The sequence below is a fragment of the Ochlerotatus camptorhynchus genome, unplaced genomic scaffold, assembly GCF_037179485.1.
Source record: "Ochlerotatus camptorhynchus isolate MF236.1 unplaced genomic scaffold, CSIRO-AGI_Acam_v1.1 ptg000196l, whole genome shotgun sequence".
In the NCBI taxonomy this organism is placed as follows: Eukaryota; Metazoa; Arthropoda; class Insecta; order Diptera; family Culicidae; genus Ochlerotatus; species Ochlerotatus camptorhynchus.
Window position 1 is genome coordinate 5,854,924 of NW_027040686.1, and position 23,106 is coordinate 5,878,029.

General features: G+C 40.9%; 1 protein-coding gene and 1 pseudogene across 3 annotated transcripts in view; one reads left to right on the plus strand and one right to left on the minus strand.

Moving 5' to 3' along the window:
- The window catches only part of LOC135702720 (alpha-protein kinase 1-like), a 365,060-nt gene that overhangs the window by 218,601 nt on the left and 123,353 nt on the right, over positions 1 to 23,106 (minus strand). Inside the window, exon 1 of one of the 3 annotated variants that reach the window (XM_065223768.1) lies at positions 6,233 to 6,495. The exons of the other annotated variants lie outside the window; for them this stretch is intronic. The gene's annotated coding sequence lies outside the window, so the exon portion shown is untranslated. Of the gene's footprint in view, positions 1 to 6,232; positions 6,496 to 23,106 lie in introns of those variants that run through there. 3 annotated transcript variants of the gene reach the window in all.
- Positions 1 to 23,106, plus strand: part of LOC135702671 (uncharacterized) — a 79,367-nt pseudogene that overhangs the window by 16,368 nt on the left and 39,893 nt on the right.

Genomic DNA, 23,106 nt, shown 5'->3' on the forward strand with positions numbered 1-23,106 from the left:
CCAATCATCAGAATGGTGCAAATTTTACCCCAGAAATTATTATTAAAGTTTGTTTCTCTATTCAGCAGAAGGATGCAAATTTAAGACTAAAATTTTTCCCAAAAGCTTGCCCATCCGTTCACCAGAACGGTGTAGATTTCCCACCAAAATTTTTCAATATAGCTTAATTTTAAATAAAGCTTGTGCCTCGGCTTGTCCCTTCATTTACTAAACCAGTGCAAGTTTTCCACCAGAAATTTTCCGTTCATTTCATTTATCAGAGCGATGCAAATTTTGCACCAGAAATTTTCAATAAAGCATGCTCCTCCATTCACCAGAACGGTGCACCAAAAAATGTCAGTGAAGTTTGTTTCACAATGCACCTTTGTGGTTCAATTTTCAGGCTTTGCCTCTTCATGCACCAGAATGCTGCAAACTTTCCACCATACATTTTCAATGAAGCTTGCATTCATCAGAACGATGCAAATTATGCACCAGAAAAAATAATAAACCTTGTTTCAACATACACCACAGAGTAGCGAACTTTCCACCAGACATTTTCAGTTAAATGTGCACCTCCAAATTTTAAGCGTGTTTCAATTTTTCCAATTTTAATTTTGATTAGTCCCTCCATGCACCACCTTGATGGTATTTTTACACCAGAAATATTCAATAAAAAGCTTTTTCTTCGATCTACCATCACGAAGGTGATTTTTTCAACCTAAAATTCACCCTCTTCTTTTAACCCTTCATGAACCACCTTGAAAAAAAAAATTACACCAGAAATTTTTTGTATGCACCACTGTGGTGCAATTTCTTGACCAAAACATTTCATTGAAGTTTGTCCCTTCATGCACCTTTGTGGTGCAATTTTCAGGGACCATCTCAAAGGAATTGACGCAATAAAAGGTTTTCAGTGCTCTTATTTTATGAAATGAAGTTAATTTACCTTCAAATCATGTTATTTTATATCATAATTTTGTAAATGTGGAAATGAAAATCTTATTTATAAAAGGAGGGGAAATTGCTCCCACTTTGCTCCACCCTGTGCCCGCCAGTGTGGGAACTTTGGTCGTAAACTGACAGGGAAGGGGGAGCTGCATCCTTTTCGGAGGCTTACAAAATCCAAGCGTCTGTTCTCCATGTTAGGGGCGGCTCAAAAAGCGTCTCACTGGCATCCAGCGGCTGAATACGAAATGTTTCTCCCCGAAAGCTATACTCAAGATGGCTGTCCCATCACGGTGGATAGGAGACCTTAGGCCAACCACCTACTGTCTCCGAAACCTTCAAATTGTTACAGAAACCTATAGTGAAAGATTACGAACTGATTTTATGGCAACGACTTTCAGCGCTTAACAACGGACAAGAATTGGAACATGGAATGTACTGACGCTAGCCCAACAGGGTGAACTGGCACAACCCGCCAGTGAGGCCCGCCGTATGAAGCTAGAAATCTTGGGACTTAGTGAAGTCCGCTGGCCGAACTTTGGAGAAAACAAGCTGCTTTCGGGATAGGTACTTTTATATTCTGGTATGCGAGGTGAAAACGCTCCACGACATCGTGGAGTTGGCTTTCTACTTAGCACCCAAGCACAGGCTGCGCTCATCAAGTGGGAACCTATCAATGATAGAATAATCGTTGCCAGATTCAGAACACGGGTCCGAAACCTTATCATAATCCAATGTTATGCGCCAACCGATGCTGCCGAATTGCAGGATAAAGAGAACTTTTACAGTCAACTGAATGCTGTCGTTGATAAGACTCCAAGAGGTGATATCAAGATCTACACAAGCGACTTCAATGCGAAGATCGGCTCCGACAACGCAACTATGAGCGCATTATGGAATGCCATGGTCTCGGAGATATGAGCGAGAACGGCGAGCTGCTTGCAGAGTTTTATGACAACCACACATGGTGATCGGGGGTTCGCTCTTCCCCCAACGCCCAGTGCACAAAGTCACATGGGTCTCCCGTGATGGATTTACAGAGAACCAAATCGACCACATCTGCATCAGCCGAAAATGGAGACAGAGACTTCTTGATGTTCGGAATAAACTTAGCGCTGACATCGCGTCTGACCATCATCTCCTGGTCGGTGAGATCCGCCTACGCATTGCGCGGGTTCAACGGCGGGAGGAGAGACTCGGGCGGTGATTCAACACAAGCCGACTGGAAGACCCAGCAGTGAAGAGATCGTTCGTCGAAGAACTCGAGGCTCGCGCAGCTAATATTCCGGAAGGTGGCAGCGAGAAGAACAGTGGACGAGCATCAAGAATGCCTTTATTGAAACAAGCGAGAACAACCTGGGTGAGCTGCGCACTCAGAGGAAGGAGTGGATCACCGATGAAAGCTGGAGGAAGATCGAGGAGCGGAGAGAAGCAAAAACCGCGATAGAGCGAGCAAGGACCCGAGGAACCAAGAACGAGGCCCGTCAGCGGTATTTGGCTCTAGAGAGGGAAGTTAAGCGTTCCTGTATACCGGACAAGCGTGCGTGGGTGGACTCCCTGGCTGATTAAGGGGAAAAAGCCGCAGCAACTGGCGATATCCGCCTCCTCTATGATGTTTCACGACGGCTGAGCGGGGCAAGGATGAACCCAAGGATGCCTGTGAAAGACGTGACTGGACAGTTGCTCACCGACCTCACTGACCAGTTGAAACGTTGGTTTGAGCACTTTGAACAACTTCTCGAAGTTTCAACGGTCCACCAACCATCAACAAGAATGCGCCAAGGATGAGGCGCGTTACTCGCGTCAACACTGAAGCTCCATCATTGCAGGAGATAGAAGCAGCCATCCGACGTATGAAGTTCAACAAAGCCCCGGGGGTCGATAGCATATAAGCAGAGATGCTCAAAGCTGACCCCTCACAAATGTTGCATCAACGATTCGTCAATATCTGGGACACCGGGACTTTTCCGGCCGACTGGATGCAGGGTGTCTTGATAGAAGTCCCCAAGAAGGGGGATCCAACTGTATGCGACAACTGGCGAGCCATCATGTTACTGTGTATTGTTCTCAAAGTTCTGTGCAGTTATCCTCAATCGGATACAGGAGAAGATCGAAGATTCCGTGCAGAACGATCATGTGTAGACCATATTGTCACGCTCCGCATCATCTTCGAGCAGGTCAATGAGTTCCAAGAGTCCCTGTACTTAGTATTCATTGACTACGAAAAAGCTTTCGACCGACTCAACCTCGAAAACTTGTGGGGCGCTCTGAGACGCTGATAAGATCGTCAACCTCAACGAAACGCAGTACGAGGCTTTCTCATGCAGAGTGTTGCACAAACAAGCTTTGTCTGACTCGATTCGGGTAATCGCGGGTCTGAGGCATGGATGTATATTATCACCGCTACTGTTCCTCATCGTAATCGACGAGATCATGGTTGGAGCCGTTGACCGTTTACCGAACCGTGGGTTGCTGTGGCAGCCCATTACCATGGAGCATCTCAACGACTTCGATTTGGCTGATGTTGTTGCGTTATTAGAAAAACAGCGCTCTGACATGCAGAGTAAGCTCGACGACCTTGTGGAACGCTCCTCTGAAGCAGAAACCTTCAACGTCAACAAGACCAAATTGTTGGATGTCAACACGGAAAACCGTTCCAATTTCACGGTAGCTGGGCAGGCAGTGGAGAAAGTCGAAAGCTTCCAATATCTTGGCAGCTAGATATTGTCGGACGGCGGCACCAAGAGCGACATAGGTGCACGGATCAAGAAGGCGAGGGCTGCTTTTGCCACTTTGCGAAATGTATGAAGAGCTAATCAGATCAGTCGACGCACCAAAATCCGAATTTTTAACTCGAACGTGAAGTCTGTGCTGTAATACGCCAGTGAAACATGGTGTGTATCAGCGGAGAACACTCAGAAGCTGCAGGTGTTTATCAACCGATGCCTGCGGTACATAATTCGGGTCTGGTGGCCCCACAATTGGATCTCAAATTTCGAGCTTCATCGTTTGTGCCATCAGAAGCCGATGGAGACAGAAATTCGTGAACGGAAGTGGAGGTGGGTCGGCCACACACTACGACGGAGCGGAAACGGAATCTGCAAGCAAGCACTGGACTGGAATCCAGCAGGACATCGCAGCAGAGGCAGACCCAGAGGCTCGTGGCGGCGGAGCCTAAACAGTGAAATTAAGAAAGTTGACCGAAATTTGACTTGGACACAGGTCAAGGCCAAAGCTAGTAATCGCCCAGGATGGAAATCTTTCACAAAGGCCCTTTGCACCCCTGGAGGTGCGCAGGATCGTTAAGTAAGTAGGACACACAATTCATAAATGATTGACAATATGATTTTGAGAGTACAATATTATACAATATATTTGAAATACAAAGTTACTTTCTCACATGTATATTGCATTGATTGTTTTCATTTAATCTCAAGAAAGATAGCCTTCTGCAGCGCAATCCGTTACGTTGCTTCAATTTCAATGGGACTCGCATCCAGTGCCTTCACAAAATTTGCAATTTCGCCCATGGTGGGCTTCGCACTGCCTTTGGGAAACTCAAATCCAATTGTGTTCTTCACTGCCACCATTTTTTTTTAACGGCAGGTGCAAAAGCTACCCACTGAGACACGGCACAGAAAAGCTAGTGACCGGGAGGCGTAGCCCCGACTGACCGTATCGAACAAAGCAAAGCGAAAGAGTCGAAAACCCACACAGAGCAACGCAAACACTACCGCACTCTGCTCTCTTGAAGTTAAGAGTTTTGACAAATTGCCGTATGAATCTATGTTAACAATAGCAGATACGTTCTTTATAAATACATCATTGATTTGTTTGTACATATTTCTATTTTTCCATTATGTGCAGTAATATTTCTCCAACTCATTCAGCTAAAATCTGATGCACCTAGAGATGCATTTAACATTAAGGAAGACCCATATTATTGCAATGCCTACACATTGAAAGGATTATCCTTGAATCAAGGTTGCAAATGCTCATTTCAGCTAGAACGGTGTTTTTTTTAATTGTGAAATAATTAGATGCCATGATCATATTTTGAATTTGTGGGATACAGGAGGAGGTTGCAGGGAGTGTGTTTGACATATTGGGCCTGTTTGTTTCGCTTCATGAGAGTCACAATCAGCGATTTTTCACAAACTCACTCACTCACTCACTCACTCAGCGATCAGCAAATCGCTGATTGTGACTCATAGGAAGCGAAATTTACAGGTTTTGTGTTTCAGGCGCATACTTTGTAGCCTCTTCTTGTAAGTGACAGGTAAAACATGCCATCATGCCATCTTTTGGTTTTATTATTCCGAAAGACGTTGTTTTGGCTGAAATAAGTATTTGCAACCTTGCCTTGAACTCGTCTTAATTCAAAATCCCTGCAGCGCAATCTTGCCCAAAAAGTATGTCTTCAAGAGATTAAATGGCATTTTGTTTGCTCCTTAACCCATCCCAAACGGCTCATGATCCGTTTAGATCCGCTCTTGAATACGGTCAGCTCCATGCCAGGGACAAACTGAGTTGAAACAGAGCACCAGAAAAAAATCTTACCTACATGTTTTGAGTTTGGGTTCGCCATAACCCATAAAGACGAAGGACGGGCAGAAAGTGGGCAAACAATTTTTCCATTTTCCAAACACAGGATGGCCATCGTTTTTCATCATGCTTTATTGATGGGCCTCCAATACCAACAACATCAACGACGGGATGGTGAAAACAAGCTGAAGAACTTTTACGCTCGATTGCTTTTGTTGCCGATTTTCGATCGGCAGCTTATGACAAAGGGCAATCGTTCCGTTGTTGAGAAAATATAAAAAAGGCCGTTCTGGAGATATGAGGTTAAATCCTCTTTGCAGCTTGGAACAACGTGGTAAATTATCTCACATCTGTCAAATTAGTGTTCGTCCATTAGCCACTGACATAAGCGCGCACGCTGCTCTAGACCAGTCGAGGGAATGGGTTGATTTGAGGAGTTCTAACGTTTAGTACAATTTGACAAGGATAACTTTTGTCTAGGCTAGATGGACATTTTTCTTCATAATTTGTCATGCGAAAAGAGACCCAAATTCCAAAAGCACGAGAGCAATTGTCACGAAAATCCCCGATCCAACCGAGCGTAAGTAGATCCTCATTTCAGCACGTTGCGATAAAATATTCATCCGTGCATTTACATTCATAAGCTGACAAGTGACAGCTGCACTTCAGTGCCTGGAAAAATGAAGCGTTTATGCCTTTTTATGTGTATCCTTTTCTTCCTCCACGTCTAAAAATAGGATACACACGTCCCTGCACTCACTGCTGTTTGCGCTCTTCTCCGGGCTTAACAGACGACAACCGACGATGAATCCTTATTTCTCGAGTCTCTGCTCTCTGGCGGTGATGGTTGACACAGCTATCATTATCAGGTGCTGCACTTTCAAAGCACGACCGACCATCATCTTCCACGTCGTCGCCGTCGTTGTTGGTCGTATTGGAATAAATTCAACCATCCTTCCGGTCCTCTTCGCAGATGGCAAACGGTGAAAAACTGCTCGGGAAAACACTCATCACTCTTGCTCACTGGGTGAGCTGACGGTGACGCGATGTCGCAACCAGCAATGTGTTGTCCTCCTTTTTGGTCCAGCTACTCGTCTTGAGCGCCGGTAAAATTTCAAAAGTCTGAATTCAAAATTTCAAAATACAAAAGTTGACAGCTCACCTATTGGACAGATAAATTAAAAAACTGTCAACTCGACAGTTGAAAAAATAAATAAACGGCATCTGAAAATTGGGCAGTTGGAAGGACATTTGAAAAATTACATAGTTGTAGCAACCGGTTAACACTCGTGTTTATTTCAGTTACCGTGTGGACGTAATTTGTGATGTGCCCGGTCCCTTTCAAATTGTATCATTATTTATGTACGGTCCAGATATTTGAAATGACGTGCTGATATTTGATATTTGAAAAAACATGTGCTGCACTCTCATTGGTGGAAAAATGGCAGCACAGCGAACAAAAAAAACGATTACTTGTTAATCGAGTAATTAAAAAATGGGACACCTTTGATTTTGGTGTGTTTGTTTTGATAAAAATGAGCGCAAAATTTCATCTCTACCGAGGGGGCAGCAAAACCACAAAATTACCTTGAATACGGGGGGTATCCATTGGATGAAAGGGACCGTGAAAGAGGACACTAAAATAGAAAGTTTTTCTTCCGACAGTTTCATTTTAGAATTAATCTTTGGTTGAAGCATGATATTATCTAGATATTGTTAAAAGACATCAATTGGGTTTTTTAAGGGTATTGAGGTAAATGCATATTCGTAATCTGCTTTAAAAATGGAACCCAAACCTAAAATTTCATCAATTTTGGCACACTGGAACTATTTTAAACAAGTACGATTACATTTGCAAAAATCACCTAATTAGCGCCCCTCGGTGTCACTTTGTATGGGAGCGAGCTGTCAGTTTGTCAGTTTAGTGTCAAACAGTGAAGTTATTATTTTGCTTTAAATAATGATTTAAAAATCGAGATGAAAGTGCGTGGGGTTGAAAAAAATATCGCTGTGCTCAGAAAACGAAGTTCTTTCTGATGATATATAAAAACCGATATATTTTTCAAAATTAAAGAACTCAATTGACTTTATTAGACAAAAATGCGCACGCCAATAAGCTCCGAAAATCTTCTCAAGAAGTCTTCGAGTGAAGACAACATATCAAGAAGACTGGCAACTTTGCCTGAATCTTAGTGACAGTGCAAATACACAAACCTTTCTTCTGAGGATGGAACCTTTGGTATCTTATTCGTTCGGAGCATTTACCTTTGAGCGGCAGATGCCCGAGCAAAGTTCAGCATCAAAATGACAGCAAATCAATATCAAGTTTTGATATCGACATCAAACTGAAATCATAATTTGATTTCAGTTTACGCAATTGACAAATTTGATAACAAGTTTTGTTTTAATTTTGCTGTACATTTGCTCTTCAAAAATATGTTATCGTGGGTTTGTTTTCATTGCCGTAGCATAACATCAAATTGAATACTTGTTTTGTTATCAACAGGAAAAATTGATATCAAATTGAGTTTTCAGTTTGCTCTCACTGATAGCAGAAATAATTTTCAATGTGATGTCACAGGAAGATTTTTTTGCTCTCAAGTTTGATATTTTAACCGTTAAAACGACCAAAACGACAGCAATCTGAGTAATCATTATCAGCGAAATCACAACATCAAATTTAGATTTCAATTTGATCTCAGACTTTGCTCGGGTGACGCAATTGTGCCTGTCTCATACCACTCGTTTGAGAAAATGGAAGAGTTGCCAGTCTTCGCTTAGAGATAGAAGTTAGAGTTAAAAAAAACTTAATTTTTCAGGATTACCTTAACTTATTTATAAATCAAAATATCTCTAAATGTGAACATAAAGAGATAGAAACAAGTTCTGGCTGTACTTGACACGAATCTTTCGTGATGTCACCACCGGTCAAGTACGAGATCTCGCAATGAAACGCCTAGCTACAGAAGATGTCGAGGTCGTCCGTTTTTGTTGGCAAAAGGAAAGGATGTAAATACCATGACGTTCATTTCCTTCAAAATCGGACTTAACCCGGACCTCAAGTCAAGAGCCGTCTCAACGTCAACCTGGCCCAAAGGTGTCCTATTACGCGAATTTAAGGACAATACTAAAGTAAATTTTTGGAAGCCTCAACATACGCCAAAAGCCACTCCTTCATCGGTCGTCCAGATCCGGAGGAAACCGACATGATGGAGTAAATTCTGGTACACTACGACGAAGCCATAACTACACCTACAGTTCAACCTCGGGACGCATCACTTCTGGTATCACGGAAGGCCCTGATCCCCCCAGCACAGTCGAGCTTTTCCAGCCAGCGACCAACAGCCGTCCCGGTCCTGTGTCTGGGACTGGTGAAGGGTCCTTCCAAGCCGCTTATCCAGGCAAGTACAATGTTCATTTAAGTGCTTCGATTATTGATGCGTCAACCACTTTCACCATTCCGTCTTTTTCAACGCTTCCATTATCAACTTCTGATTGCCCACTGGGACGCACCGCCGCTGGCATTACGGAAGCCCCCGATCCAACCGCCACAGTCGAGCCATTCCAGCCAGCGATCTACAGCCGCCCTGGTCCTGTGTGCGGGCCTGGTGACGGGGTCTCCGTTGTCTCTGGCAAGTATGATTCCGCTCTTGACAAATCATCCGTTGATCCATCGCTTGGTTCTAGTTCGTCATTTTCATAATCGATCATCGCTGCATGGCCAGTTGTCTATCTCTCATCGCTACGCGTCACGCAAATGGAAGCCACCGGATAATGAGACGCACCGCCGTTGACTTTATGGAAGCTCCTGAACCTCCCACCACCTGTACGACACAGCAATCGTCTCGCCAAGTTCAAGCGGCAGTCCGTAGAAACGATCAGCAAGTGTCATCTGATGTCTTGCTGTATTATCAAAACCTGGGTGGAATCAACAGCTCCCTGGCAGAATACCAGCTTACATGCAGTGACGCCTGCTACGATATCTACGCTTTTACAGAAGCTTGGCTCAATGGCAATACATGATCATGTCAGTTGTTCGACCGTACATACACCGTTTTCCGCCAAGACCGGTCGCCATCCAACAGCAGTAAAAACACTGGCCGTGGTATTCTTTTAGCCGTTCGTTCCTGCTACAACTCACGGGTAACTATCACCTCCTGAAAATGCGTCCGTTGAGCAATTGTGAGTGGCAATTACTTCTCGTGACTCTACCTTTTACATCTGCGTGGTGTACATTCCTCCGGATCGTGTAAACAATGGTACTCTCATTGGAAAGCACCTGCTGTCACTCGATCGGATTGTTTCGCACATGGGCGCCAACGACAACTTAATCATCCTGGGAGACTTCAACCTACGCGACGTCTGCTGGAAGCGCAAGGCTAGTGGATTTCACTTTCCTTGTGCATCCCGTTCGTCGATTGGTCAGGCATCATGTAATTTGCTGGATGCCTATTGCACTACAAGACTCGGACAGATGAATGGAATTCCAAACCACAGAATGCTCGATCTCTGTTTCGTAAGTGAGGAAATGTGCACTGATTGTTCCATCAGATCAGCCCCCTCCGCGATTTTTAAAAACTGTAGACATCATCCTCCTCTGCTGGTGAGCATAAAGCTCAATGTTCATCATAATTTCAAAGACACTGTAGAGAGCGTCCAGTATTTTCTCTCAAATGTCGACTGGGAAGAGGCACTGCGTGACTGTGATTCTAACCTCGCGGCATCGACGACATTCAACATTCTTTTGTACGCAGTTGATCAATTCGTACCTAAGCGAATCAGTCGCGAACCCGTTAAACCTGCCTGGTCGAATTCAGAGCTTAAGCGATTGAAAAAAATTACAAGGGCTGCTCTTCGTAAGCACTGTAAATACCGAACCGATTCCACGAAAGCATGTTATTCTAAAGCGAACACGGATTACAAGCGACTCAACAACCAACTGTACCATGCACAGCAAAACCAGTTTCAGCGTCGTCTGAAATCAAATCCTAAGAACTTTTGGCGCCATGTGAATGCCCAAAGAAAGGAAAGCGGACTCCCCTCAAGTATGACGAACGGCGTAGTGGAAGTGGACTCTATCGTAGGTATTGCATTCAGCAATGTTTTCAACGACGAACGACTCAGCACTCAGGATGTAATTGCTGCGTCTAGTAACGTCTAAAGCCTTCCATTTTCTATCACCAGCGAAATGGTTATTTCAGCCGGAAGGCAGCTAAAAACTTCAACGGGTTCCGGTCCAGATGGCGTACCGTCGTTAGTCCTTAAACGCTGCCTGACTGCTCTCGTTTTCAATCTCTTCTTGATGTCTGGGGTTTTCCCAGCTTGCTGGAAAGAGTCTTTCGTGTTCCCAATCCACAAGAAAGGCTGCAAAAGGACTATTTCAAACTACCTTGGAATAGCTTCGTTAAATGCTACCTCCAAACTTTTTGAGGTTGATTATACTCGAAAAATTAGTTCACAGTTTTGCACAGTGTACCTCGACGGATCAGCATGGCTTCATGCCTAAGCGTTCCACGACGACCAATTTAGTTACGTTCACTTCGTTCATCATTCATGAATTAGAACGTGGCCATCAAGTAGATGCCATCTGCACAGACCTCTCCGCAGCATTTGACAAAATGAACCATGACATTGCGTTGGCTAAATACGACAGGATAGGTGTTTACGATGGCCTGCTTACTTGGCTCTGACTGGTCACATGGCTGTCAAGATTGGAGACTATGTTTATTCATCCTTCCCCGTGACATCCGGCGTTCCCCAAGGTAGCCATCTTGGGCCATTTCTGTTTCTGTTGTACATGAATGACGTCCTGAAATGCATTAAACTGTCGTATGCGGACGACTTCAAACTCTACTTTGTGATAAAAGATCCTAGTGATACCAATTTCTTGCAGCAACAATTGGAAGTCTTCGCTGAGTGGTGTCGTATTAATCGCATGTCACTGAATGTCTCGAAATTCTCTGTAATTTCCTTTGGCCGCAAGCGTTCGCTTCTTCACCATGACTACACCCTGACGGGCATAACTTTGAAACGTGAATCGACTATCAAGGATCTGGGAATACTGATCGACTACAAGCTCAGCTTCAAGGAACATGTTGCAAAGCTTCCTCACAACTCGGGTTCATATTCCACTTCGCCAAAAAAATTCAAAGATGTATACTGCCTAAAAGCATTATACTGTTCGTTGGTACGACCTATTTTGGAGTATTCGACGGTCGTCTGGTCTCCATACTACCAAAATGAAACCATGCGTATTGAAGCTATTCAACGGAAGTTCATCCGGTATGCTTTAAGGCATTTTAACTGGAATGACCCTATAAATCTGCCAAGCTATGAAAGCCGTTGTATGCTTATCAACTTAGAGCTTTTGGATGCGAGACGTAACGTAGCAATGGCGAGCTTCGTCGGTGATCTTCTTCAGGGAAACATTGACTGTTCTACACTGCTGAGTAGAGAGAATCTTGATGCATAGGAATCTGAAAGGACTGCCCAAATCATCGAGATTTTGAACATCGAGAAATCGAAAGTTGATTGTATCACTTTTGTCTTGCTAAATTCCCATTCCGGACTACTGTGAATTAGATATTGTACATTTGAAAACAAGACTTATCAGTACTTTTTTTGTTGATTTATTTGATAAGACTCAATCGAATTAACTTTACAGAGCCGAGGGTTCTTGTTCACTATAGACGCATTTCGCGCCAAATCGTATTCGGAGCTGGCAGCACCCTCTCAGATTTCAATGAAACTTTCTGGATGTGTGGACCTTGACTAAATATGCCACTTTGCATACTTAGTTTTTCCAAAATTTATCTTGACTAACATTTGAGAAGGGCCAAACTTTTTCTGCCGATTTTTTTCAAAAAAAATATTAATGAAAAATGATAACTCCTACAAAAATGTTTTGTATGGATGACTTTTAGGAAATTGTCCAAGTTATCGAAAGAAAATACTGGAAAAAATTTCATTTGAGACCTACACCGAAAAAATCGATTTTTAAAATTTAAAGTCGATTTAAAAAAAAAAATGGCCATGTTTGATTTGAACTCTGAGAGGGTGCAGCCAATTCCAAAAACGATTGGCGAGAAATGCATCATGAGCTCTTTTCATATAAAATTCTCGTTTAATTAAAGTGAACTTAAGTGCTGATGAGACAAAATTGAATCGCAAATTGCACTTCATTGGATTCTGAGATGATTTTGAGCTTCACTGGTTTAGTTTTGTGTGAAAATGGCAAATCAAAAAAAAATCAGTAATAATTTGTAAGAAAAACTTTTTTTCCTTAAAAGTGCCCATCTTGCGATGTATGGACGGATGGTAGTAAACATAATTACCTATCTTGAGGCAAAGTTTCATCCAAATCAAACATGGCCATTTTTTTTAAATCGACTTTAAATTTTGAATGAATTTTTTTTCAGTATTTTTTTTCGATATTGACCAAATTCCTAAATGTCATCCATACAACATATTTTTGTTGGAGTTGTAATTTTTCCATGATATTTTTTTGAAAAAAATCGGCGGAAAAAGTTTGGCCCTTCTCAAATGTTAGTCTAGATAAATTTTGGAAAAACTGAGTATGCAAAAGTGCTTATTTAGTCAAAGTCTACACATCCAGAAAATTTTATTGAAATCTGAGAGGGTGCTGCCAGCTTCGATTCGATTTGGCGCGAAATGCGTCTATACAAAACATCGTAAACTAGAGCCAAAAGGTACAACACAACAAACACTTTATCTTCTGCTAACCAATAAGCCTCTTCCATCAGATCGGAAGCCGCTTTCAGTGGTTTCATTGTATGGCAGTATCACCAACGGGGGGGTAGAGCGCTTCCATTGCAGCAATGGTCGCAAAACGTGGTCATCACTCAAACTCTCATCACGAAATGGTTGCTTTCCAAAGTCGACGACACATCGACTGAAAAAACTACTGATGAAGAACAATGAGGAGGACCACACAAACCTAATAAATTTGTTATGGTTATTTTGCTTAACGACGTGTTCGGGATATCATCCAAACCATTTTTGGAATAGTTCAATGATTTGAGTTATCGTTTGCTTATGATATTTTTTTATTAGGGAATGTTTTCTGCCGAGTAAATAGACGATCTCGTGACACACATCGAGAGTGGACTGCTTCTGTCGATAGTCGAGTGAACACTGATCAGTGTTTAAATGACCAATTTAAAAATTGATCGGAAGATCGAGGTAGGCCGTGCATTGAAACTGACGTGTTTTGAATTCGCTTCTAATTCGTTTCTACTAAAAGACTGAGAAAGCCACCCCATAAAGTGATTCCAATCAAACAGTCGAAACCACCATTATCATTAGCTGCTGCTTTATTTTCCGAGATGTATATTGAAAATTTAGTGCTATAAGCCTGGTGCATTTTGGACACCTGAAAACTTTTTCAATAATTTCGCGTGTGTGTTTGGTAAAATAGTGCTGTGTTTGGTTATTTAAAAAAATAGGATCGAGAGAGTTTTTAAGATTACCGCGAGTGAACAAACCGGGGTTTTTCTTCCTTCGCCGCCGCCCTGAAACGTTGCGGCGTTCTAATGTACGCTGTTGAATCGTGTCCGTTTGGGTTTAGTTTCAAGTGCATAACGATCCGGAAGCCAGAAGTTACAAAATAAGTCCAGGAGGTAACGGTGATATCCAGTGGAAGTAGGTTAAAATCGAACGTGCTAGTTTTCTCCTGCAAAGTGCTGCTGCCTGCAAGCCAAAATGGGCGTGTATCTATCGGAACCACTCACAATGAAGGATGTGAGCGAGGAGGCAATTGATTTGCTTGCTTGCGGTTCCAGCTCGATGCAAGGCTGGCGGATCAGCCAGGAGTAGTAGTAGTAGTGAAAGAAATGATCTCCATCACATCACTAAACATAACCACGAGCAATGACGAGGAACTGCATCCCAAACCCCATGATAAACAAGGAGCGGATGCATCCAATGACACTTTTAAGCGCAAAAGAATCATTACCAACATGGGAAAAAATTCGGTAAGATCCTTCCATTGCATTATTTTATGATTCTTCAATATTGTACAAATATTTACACATTACACACAACTACACATAGTAACTCGGAGCGTTTGGTACGGCATGTCCTCGCATCCTTCCACCCCTGTAGATTCAAGAAATTCCAATTCATTTCCAAGAATCATCTTTGCGGCAAATATAACGCAGTTGGCCTGGCCGTATTGATGTTTATATCATATCTCAGATATGCTGTAAACATCAATAAGACAAGAAAAATGATTAGACCTCATCTAACCTAATCATTTTCCAGGATGCTTTCTCGTACTGGCTGCGTTTGTATTAGATTAGTTTAGATTAGATTAGATTAGATTAGATTAGATTAGAAATGACCAATTTAAAAATTGATCAATTTTAAAATCAAAAAAAATTTTCCAATTTAACTCAAGTGGTTAATTGGCTCGCAACTCTACCCAACGAGTAACGCAAACTTTCCCACACTGGACTCCTATGGCTCCGATGTAGCACACTGACTGACTGGCTGCGGTGGTTCAACTACAACCTCCCCCTTTATTCCCGCCGTCAACAACGATGACGATGGCAACGAAACGACGAGTGGCGACATGATGACAACTTCAAGATCTAGCATCTGCGAACCGTTGCCCATTACCACCAGCGCCCAGGACTACTAAAGCGGGGTGCAAAAGTTTTCGTTATAAAGTATCACGATGTCCTCATCGTCGTCGTCGAGTACGGAAGAAGTGGACACTTTTACGGGGCAGAGTTTGTGACATTTGTTGAGAGAAGGACAAATTAGCTACGGCCATCAACACCAGTGCTTTGCTGGAAAGCAGACAGTTCTGCTTGAAGTTTGAGAGAGAGAGAGTGAGACAGCAAGCTAGTTACCACGAGAAGCCGGGATCATTAAGGCACGAATAGCGGTGATTTTTGATGCATCAGATAAACTTTTGAGCACATCTGCCTCGGAATAATTAAATCATGTTTGTGGTCCGAGAAAATTGCCCGGAATAGCGAATGAATGGCTGATACTCGGAAGACGCTTTTATTCCACTGAAGCTTGAGCTCGCCAGAAAAGATTTTTTTCCTCGGTGGCTGCGAAAGATAGACTAAGGCTTAAGATGAATGAAATCCTACATCGCGGCTTTGATCGCCCTAATGGTGAAACCTAGTTGTTAGCTGCGAAACGGAGAACATCACCGACGTTGAGCTTCCTGTTCGTGGCTTTTGAAAGCATTAAAGCTATCGCTAACATAATACTGATTCCGCTCCGTTTACGAGATTTATTCGTGAATAGACTGGATGTAACACAGAATGGCGCATGTCTTACAATGAACCATAATATAATCGCAGTGTATATTTATGGTACATTGTAAAACACGATTTTTTTTTATGGTTGAGCACATTATTCACATCTATATGTTCCAGTGAGACAATGCAAATATATCGAGCAAAATTCCTCCATTACATCATCTGCAAATGACTTCCGTCTAGTGCAGCAATCTTCAAATCGAGATGAACATCAACCAACCACAAAACCACAATCTAATGTTTGCGACAGAACGAAATCATCTCCAAAGCTCCGACACCAGTTCTGAGTTGATGCTCCTTTTGCTTCCCATCAAAAACCGCAACAAGGCACAAACGTGACATCATAAAAAGATAAGTAAAAATGGACTCACACCACCCACTTCTCTCCAACACTGATCCGAGAAAATCAACAATGTTCCCAAATAGACTCCGACATACTTTCCCGAACCGTCCAGAACAAAGCCTCAGATACTCTTTTTGGCCATCCACATAGTAACGGCAATTTATTTTCCAACAAATGCACATCCACATATCCTGCAACTTCCGCTGCTGCAGACTCTCTGGACCGGATTCCTTCGTCGCCGAATCACAGCCTAGGTCTACACCACCACTAGCCGTCGCCATTGCAACGAGCAGAACCGTATAATTTATGGACTATTTTCCCTGGCTTCCTTTGGCTCGGTCGTCGATGGAGAAATAACAGAGCTACTGCAATTTGGAGCAAGGTGGTTGCCATGTTTTTCTACCCGCTAGGGAAACATCCCCAATGATGCTTCTATTGTGAAAAGTGTGGAAAATTTGCTCCGATTGAGTGCGGTCGATTTTCGTGCCTGTTAGCGGTGAAAAGGATGCAGGGCGTTGCGACTTCGGCCTATTCAGTTCCAGCATGCAGCAGCAGCGCGGACAAAAAGCTAACAACAATGGACGGTAGCTATTTGCTCTGCGGAACAGATTGGATTCACAGCGTTTGAGGTGATTTATAACGTGCGGCTGTACTAATGTAATGAACTTGGCTGCTTCTCTACGGGGTGCCCCGAAGAAATTTAGACTCCCATCCAATGATGGTTCAGTACTGGGAACTTTTCGGCTGCAAAATCGCAGATTGTTGATTTCATTAAAACTTTTGAACTGAAGCCGTACCTAATGCGAAATACAAAGCAGCAGCGAAGTGTTGACACTGCACAGTGGTCCAGAAGGGAAAATCAGGAGGCAATAATTACGTTGACCTTGAAATTGCAACTTAATCAGCATACTGTATCGTGTGAAGTTGTTGCTTATAATAATATCTTTATTTTGATGAAAGTTGCAAAAACGGGTCGTCCTAAAAATGATAAAGGTACATAATAAATTAACTTTTTTATTTCTGATTATATCACGATGACACCGTATAGGGGAAGGAGGGGCATAGTGAACAGGTGGGGCATAGTGAGCTTCCTGTGCTTTAACCTTGGATTTCTTATGATTTGAAACAAATTATTTGGTTAATAATCATTGCAATGGTTATATTGTACCCAACAAACAATTCAGAGTCACAAATAGGCATATAGATCGAATAAATGCTTTATAACAGTATACAATGCTGAATAAAACGGGTTGTCAAATTATGTGCTGAAAAAACCTCAATGAGATCAATAGATGCGCCCTTATTCCGCTGTTTGCTCTGATTTGATTAATATACTTATTAAAAGCTATACAAACGATGACTGTCTTCCTGATTCAACACCAGAAGTTTGAGCTAATAACATACTGAATAAGTGTAATTTGCACATACATTGACGCTTTAATTCGACGGTTTTAAAGTGATTTAATAACATGCTTTATTATGGTCTAATAATTGTTTTCTAGCTCCATTATTAGATTCCATTGCATTGCTTAACAATATTGCTGAATAAAGGTGAAAACAGTCAGCATTATAGCATTTATACCACTATGCGTCCATGTTTTAATTGTATGCTTTGTAAATGCTTTATAAACGGCGTATTCATTCATTATTCCACAACACTGTGTCAGGCTAGCAACAAAACGAAATTGGTAGCATAGTGGTTACCGTTTCTGTTTTCCAAGTAGAAGGTCACGAGTTCAATCCCAACCTCAACCCTTTTTTTATTTATTTTCTGCGCCTTATTAATTTAAACCGTAATCATAGGTCGTTTCACTCACGACAACCAATTCATAGATTTATCGAAAAGCATCCTTTCCATTGAAATTATGGAGATGGAGAGGTAACCTAGGTCCGAGCCTTGGTCTCATGATAAACAACTATGAATGAATTAATCATTCTCACATCTCCTTGAATTAGCTAGAGTTACGGCTGGGAGTGCTGATAGGTATTCAGATTCAAGATTTTATTACTTATTTAGCTGCCCATATGATGTATTCTAGAATAGCTCAGATGGAAAGGCAAGCGGCTGGTGATCGGAAGGTCGTGATTCGAATCCCATCTAACGACATGTGTGTGTATGTATGTAATTAATTCATATTAAATTTTCTAATATCTTGTGTGATGGATGCCGTGCTTCGACACAACACACAACAATCACTAACGAACGAGAACAACCCTGCTCTGTCCCGTTCTTATTTTCGGAATAATTTATCCCGTAGTTGGATAATCGTTTAATTAATGTATAAAAGTGTCTAATTAAACATTATTTCACATGAGAATCAAGCGTCTATATACACCTTTATACCATCGCTGTTTAAAGAAGTAATGATGTCTAATAAACACTGAATAATCAAAATTTTGATCGAATAAGCTCTGTTACAACTTTTGTAAGTCGAATAGAAGCTTTTCAACATACCTTATTCAGCACCAAATATTTCGATGTTGTGGTTGAATAAATTCTCCAGATTTGTGTGAACAAAGCCTGGACAGAAGTTATTATTAAAAATAGAACAAGTATTATTAAGCATGCAGTTGAATAAAATAGTCAAGAAGTCGTTTCTTCAATAGGCAATTGTTTGTTGGGTACCTACTAACAATTAATTTGATTTGAACAATTAGAAGTTAGGAACTGGAGTGCGGGATGCTCACTATGTCTCACCTGTTCCCTATGCCTCACTTAGCCCTACAAAGATGTTTATAACCTAATTTGAAGAAACTTTGCTCAAGATGCTATAGTGGTAAAACTAATGATTAATTTTCTAAAGCAGTTTTTATCATGTATGAACGAAAGCGATTACAAAATGTGAATTGAAAAATAACTTTTCGAAAGCTGCAATTGAAAATGGCTTTATTTTTGGAGAAAATTAATCGTAACAGCAAAGATGTGCTACATAATGAATATTAATAAGTTGTAGAAGACATGAAAAACTTTCTCAAATGATAAAAAATTCAATAGAAAAATTATCATAAGTTTTACCACTTCTTTATATTTTGTCATCTAGATCTTGTCGGAGGTTTCATCATAAGGTAATCAAAAATATTTTTTTTTTAATTTTTGCCGCTTTTAGGACCACTCTATTTAAAATTTTCATCAAATAAAGTCCCTGACAAACAATTTCAGCTGCAGACTAGCTTATACAGGCATTGAATAGCTGTATAAGCCACTGGCTGTATGAGTAGGGTGGAACTTATTTTTAAAAATCGTTCGGAGACTTGGTTTTCCCATGTGGAAACTGATTATTGGGACTAATTATGTAACATATCAAAAATTGAGCTATTTTCGTTGTCATTTAGAGGTGGTGCAAGGTATCAAAATGTCTAATGATGAGCTTTTTCAAATAAAACATATGCTTCTATAAGAAACATGTGATTTTGTGACTTTAAACTTTCCTTCTCCCACGGAGAGTATCTAGGCTATTTCGATCACATTTCCCATGCACATTTACTACCGTAACTCTAAATCATTTTCTAACTCGTTTTTCGCTTGAATATCTATTTAGGCTGTGAACCATTTGCCGAGTTAAATTTAACTCGTGGTTAGAAGTGATATTTCGAAAGTTATTTTCTATGTTCGAAAATCCCTGTGTTGTCGATCGACCGGTTTTCGAGAAGAACTTAACCAAGGTTGTTAAAATTTAACTTCTTGTCTGTCAGAAGTAACCACGCTCGGATAGTAGGGTTAATAGATAACTTTCCATCTGTCAAATTTTGACGAAAAGTTAAAATAATCCACCAAATAGATCAGAGCCTTAGAGAGAGTTTACCTTTTCAGCTCCCTCTTCTCGTTTTCTCTCTCTCTCGCTCTCTTTCTCTCTAATTATCTCCTAGTCTCTCTCATTCTCATATTTACCCACGCTGCATCTATCACCGCCAGGATACTGATTTCTATATAACAATGTGTAAGCGTAAGTCCATATGCGGGAGTATCGCTTCGCCATATATTTCAAGAACGAGTGAAGATAGGGTAGAGAGCTACTTCGTCGTAATCGCCCATTTCCGTTCTATCAATCAGAAAAGATCAATAATATCAATGATTTCACCGTGCAGAAATCAATAACAGGTTTGGTCCGATGCGTTAGTTTATTAGCTACAACATAAACCCTGTTAGAGTGCATTGTATGAATATTTACGCTCATTGTTCTCAAAACAAAAGAAGCGCTCCTAGCGAATCCCCTTTTTCTACGTTTATCCGTAGGACGAAGAAAATCTAATGGCGTTTCAATGCGTTAGGACAGAATTGAAACTCGTAGAACGAATTTAGAATCAAGAAACAGTATTAGATTTTAAACAATATCTCAACAATTTGTGACTCTTTATCAAATCCAAAAAGGTGAATAAATTTAAAAGTTATCTTTTACAGAAATATTCCATTTTTTGTTTAAATTCGTTCAGAAAAGAAAGGTAAAGCGCGGGTTGTGCTTAGTAGGACGGAAATTAGATCAAAAACCCTATCGTAAATTGCGCCACCTCTAAATGTCAACGAAAATAGCTCAAACCCAATAACTGAAAAAAAAAGTTTTCTCATGAGAAAACATGACCCCGAACGATTTTTTTTTAATAAGTCCCACCCTAATGTATGAACTATTATTTAGCTTAAATTTTTAGTAAGGTCTTTATTATAAGCAACAACATAACAGAAGACACTAAGCTGGAAAAGTTACAATTTCTGGGTCATCTTTTTTTCCTCTACTTTTCATATCTGGACCACTGTGAATTGGTTTGAAGGCTATATTTATTCCAAACAAGCGTAAACAGCGAAAAGTAACTCCGCTAATCAGTACGTGGAAATGTTAATAAAACGTCGTTGTCAGTGGAACAAACTTCTACATTTACCATTTTTCTTAAATCTCCTCTATAAATTTACACCAGTCAATCGAAAAACGGAAATGGGATGGAATTTATAATTGACATCCATCGTAAAAATTTCCACTTTCATTTGATCAGAAAGACCTGAAATCTCCACTACGTACTAGGCCAGTGCAGGAAAAATTCGTGAAAACTCATTATGCCTCGGTGATCTTCGTTAAATATCGCAAACTGCACCAACGCTGCACTGGGCACACATTGGGAGGTCCATTGAAGAAGCAGCAACACAATGTATTCTCTTTCTTTCTTCTTTCTTCTTTCCTTTATTTAACGTCGGTCGCTGTTCCGCAATCTAGTGCCAATCACCAACGGACATCGATTGCCATCCAGACGTGACCAGAGATTTTTATGCCTCAGAAAAATCCCACCGACCTCGGTTAGGATTGAACCCAGACTCATTGGGGTGTTAGAAAGCAGTCACGCTTATCACTAAACCACCGGCGCCGGCCAACACGATGTATAAACCATGACCCACTTAGTAATAGAGCTAAGTATTTTTCTTATTACAGAGCTCCTAGTGAACGTTTTCGGAAGCTTTAGACGACTATTTGTTAACAACAACAATAACAATGTATTTTTTTCAGTTTATAAAACGCTCTTGTTATAGTCACCATGCAAGAGCAGTGTAGAAACAAAAATCAAAGTAAACGCCGGAGTGGAACTGCCAACCGTCAGCTCCATGGAACGGTCACGAGGTCCATCAGAAGCACCACAGGTATGTCCGATCGCAATTTGAGCAAAAAGTATGAAGCCGCCCGTAGTGCAGTGCAGCGAATTGACTACCGCGAACGCTTACCCTTACGCCAGTAGGCAACCAAATCGATCACTAAAGCAGAATACCGTAGCTAGAACCCGTGCTCGAAAGCTGTATGACAACCTGCAGACCAAGTCCGGTGGGTGCATACTGATGGATGATGAAACTTATGTAAAAGCAGACTTCGAACAGTTTCCAGGACAAGGCGAAGGCTTGAGGAGGTGTCCCTGGCAGAAATAAAAGATGCTAAAGATATTAACACTCCGGACACACATGGCAAGTTTGCAATGGCTTAACTTAGCCATTTCTTGATGAATTTCCAAAATTGTGCTATACTCAAAGATAAATTAAATCAAAAAACTTAAAAAGTATGCAGATTCTCGCTTCACCTTATTGAGTCCGAGCCATGATTACTTCTGCAGTAATCATGCATGATTAAAATCGAAATAATCTTCCCAGTATTAAATTTTATTCTTTTTCAATACTGATATATAATCAAAAAAGATTAAAATGAAATCAAAAATTTTTAAAATAAAATCAAAAATGATTAAAATTTATTCAAAAAAAGATAATCTACAATCTAATCAACCATGATTAAACTGGGATTAAATCAGACGCTTATTTTTTAGAAAGAGAGGAATAATTTTTAATCATTCGATATGATTAAACTGAGTTTAATGTCAAATTGATTAAATTTCAAGCAAAATGGGAATAGTTTAATTTAACAGTGTACTTCTAGCATTCCTAGGGACTGTAGATTATTTTGATTGTAAAAAAATTAAAAATAGGGTGTCTACTTTTTTTCAAAATCGAAAAGAGTTGTTACATTTTTTTTAAAGGAGTGTTTATGGGTTTTGCAAGTGGCCTAAGAGAGGCCTCATAGCCTTGTCAGCAGGCATGGAAAATCATTTGCATTCATTTCATACATTCATTTACATTCATTTGCCTCTAACTTTTTTCATCAACAGCATTCCGCAAAATGATGTATGGACCTTTGGTAGGTTTTGTCATTAGCTACAAATTTTGCTCGTAATTCAAACCTGTATCTCTTATTCATCACGAACTAGAGCGGGCTGAACTTGTTACTGTTTTTCAGTGAATGTAAAATACATTCACTGAAAAACAGTAGTGGCTTCTGTCCGCTCTGCTTCGTCATGCATAAGAGATACGGATTTGACATGTGAACAAAAGTTGTAGTTAATAACAAAACCTATAAAAGTTTTAAACATCACTTTGCGGAATGCTGTTGAAGAAAAAAGTTAGAGGCAAGTGAATGTAAATGAATGCAAGAAATGAATGCAAATGATTTTCCATGCCTGCTTGTCAGTAAAGGC